Here is a 3,510-nt window from a genome sequence, read left to right as displayed (position 1 = left end):
AAAGATCGGTTTGTTGACAGGAGTATGAGCAATGCCTGAATAGATTCAGCCGCTTATTTTCCTCACCCCTAACACGTGTGACATTTGACCTAAGTAGGACTTGTAAAGTTTCCATTGTCAGGTATTATGAGAAAACACTAAGGAGAAACATTGAGTCAGTGCATGGAACTATGGAACTATAAAGTACATACACATACATACGTATGTATGTATATATATAATATATATATATATATATATATATATATATATATATATATATATTATATGTATATATATATATATATATATATATATATATATATATATATATATATATATATATTATATATATATATTATATATCTATATATATATATATATCTACTATAATTATATATTATATATATATATATATATCTATATTATATATATATATATATATCTATATATATATATATATATATATATATATATATCTATATATATATATATTTATATATCTATATATATATATTTATGATATATGCATACATATATTTACTGGCTAATAAAATGCCAGTCATTAAACATCTAAAGTTTTCATAAGAATTACCATGTGCGTTTGATCGACCGACAACTGATTATCAAATTAATAGACGAGACAAAAATTGTCTAATAGCTATCAAAACCTTATACGCTATACGTCTCCTTTCCCTGCTGTATACGAACGTGAACTGTCAAAGATGTGTACGAAAGAGTACGTAGATGGAGGCGCAAGTGACACTGAAAACAGCTGATTGGTCGGTTGTCAACAATCACGAAGAAATTGTCTTGTTTTACACCCAGAGAAGCAATTTTTGTCTTTAAGGAGTCATGTCAAGTGGACGATGATTATGATCATTATTCTCATTATTTTGTAAAGAATTTTGGTATCAGTCTTCGTTTACGATCACTATAGTTTCCAAAGGACTACGATTTTTTTGTGAAGCAAAACATCGGCCCTCTTAACGTCTCATCTGTAAAGCTTCGTAATATATATACTATATATATATATATATATATATATATATATATATATATATATATATATATATATATATATATATATATATATATATATATATATATATATAATTTTTCAGCAGAATGCCAAAACATTTGAGAAAGGACCGAAGAACCAAACAAAAACTTGTTTCAGTTTTCTTCTGAAGATTGAAAAAGAAACCCACAAAATCAACTTTGTAACTTGTTTACTTCTAAGTATTTTACATTTAGTTTTACTACACACTCGAGTAACTTTCAGGCCCTATCTGTGGCCCCTTTTCAAGAGATGTTTGGGATGTTAGCCTGGGTCAAGGCCCAGCAATCTTCTGGAACTTCTTCTCGTTGAGCTGTCATGTATGTGATGACTTTTTCTGGTTTCCTTGAGAGTTGCCAATCTCCTCTGTCGCTCTGATATCCTGAGCTGATGGTCAATGGATTAATTCTTGAGGCAAGGGTGTGGTCTCCCAAAAGTCTGTTGGGCAGGAAACCTAATCTCCAGGTCAGCAGGGTTAATCTTAGCTTCTTTTTTTAATATCAAAGCCCGGCTTATGGGAATCTTCTGAGGTAAACCTTTGTTCCATTAGAGTAATAGAAGGGAACAAAGGTTTTACCTCAGAAAGATCCTATAAGGCCGAGCTTTGATATTAAAAGAAGCTAAGATTGACCCTGTTTTTTGGCTGGCCTGGAGATTAGGTTTCCTGCCCAACAGACTACTTTAGGTGACCACACCCTTACCCGAAGGATTAATCCCATTGGCCATCAGCTCAGGATATCAGAGAGACAAGAGGGGGATTGGCAACTCTCAAGGAAACCAGAACAGCCATCACACAAATGACAGCTCAACGAGAAGAAGTTCCAGAAGACTGCTGGGCCTTGACCCAGGCTTAGCATCCCAAAACATCTCTGAAAATGGGCCACAGATAGGGCCTGAAAGTACTCGAGTGTGTAGTAACACAAATAAATGTAAATACTTAGAGGTAAACAAGTTACAAAGCGATTTTGTGGGTTTCTTTTTCAAAGGACCGAATGTTAGATGTGAGCAAATGGAAAGAAAATGAAAATTTTAAAAACTACAATGATTGTTCACAATTTCATATTTACAAACTCGTAAGGAAGAAATAATGATCCGAAATAATACCTAATATAAAATTTCCCCAGTTAAGACTCTCTCTCTCTCTCGTCTCTCTCTCTCTGTATATATATATATATATATATATATATATATATATATATATATATATATATATATATATATATATATATATACGTAAATAGCCACATGAAAGGTGAAGAATCAAAAACCAGGTACCAAGCGCTTTCGTGTATTGCGTACAGTTCTTCGGGGTACAAAGTAAAATAAATAAATAGAAACATAAACAAGAAAATTTCACAGAATAAAGATCAAAGCCATTAACAAGCAAATTATCATTACAAATTGTCACTACCAAACAAGTAAGAATTACTTTTAAAAGTGCTTAAGAACTGAAACTGCAGTTAGTATAACAGGCTGTTGCTAAAAAAGGTGACATTGTATTTCCCTACAATTTTATAAACAAGGTAACTATCTAATTAAAAACAAAAGACCTGAACTGAAACCTCAGATTCATTAGTTGATCGTTAAAATGCTTAATAAATGCAGATTCAATTATGTTTCTTTTTACAATATGGTTACAAAATATTACTTCAGATGCATTTTTCCAGTCTATACTATGGTTAAAAATCATTCATGTGTACAAATAAAGCACTCGTCGATTGACCTGTTCTAACTGCGTAACGGTGTTGTTTTAGACAGTAATCTAGTTCTTTACCAGTTTGACCAAGGTAGTTGTAATTACAGCCAGCACAAGGAATCGTGTAAATGCAGCCACTAGTTTGTTTTGGGGAATTACGTACAATGATATTTTGAAGTGTTCCTGAATTTTTATATACCACATTCATCTTGAAAGTTTTCAGTAATTTCTGAATAAAGAAAGTTTTGTTAGACATTATATGGCAGTGTTAAGATATTTTCTCTCACAAAAGGCTCCCTATTGTTAGTGGAATAAAAATATTTCTAGCTTTCTGCAAAGATTTTGTCAATTAAAAACTTTGGGTATTTTAACCTATTTCCTACGTTCATAAATTTTACAATTCTCGGAGTCTAGGAATTCCGGCTGCAACTGCATATCCGTGTGCCCTTAAAAACATGCTACAAAAAACTGAGAGTTTTTACATTAAACAGAGGTGGTTCTGAATAATAGTGGATATATGAACAAACATTGGTAGGTTTCCTGTAAACATCAAACACAAAGCTTCTATCCCTTCTATGAACCAAAACATCTAAAACGGAAATGAACAATATTTTCTTCTTCAAACGGGTGAATTTAATAGAAGCTACCAAATTATTAACTTTTCTAAAAATATGTTCAAATTTTCGCTCATGGGCAAACACAGAATATGTCATCAAACATATCGAAACCAAAGAACCCCTTAGGCAAAATACCAGGTAATATTTTTACTTCAAAA

This window comes from Macrobrachium nipponense, chromosome 9 (assembly GCF_015104395.2).
Source record: "Macrobrachium nipponense isolate FS-2020 chromosome 9, ASM1510439v2, whole genome shotgun sequence".
Classification (NCBI taxonomy): domain Eukaryota; kingdom Metazoa; phylum Arthropoda; class Malacostraca; order Decapoda; family Palaemonidae; genus Macrobrachium; species Macrobrachium nipponense.
This window is presented reverse-complemented; position numbering follows the sequence as displayed.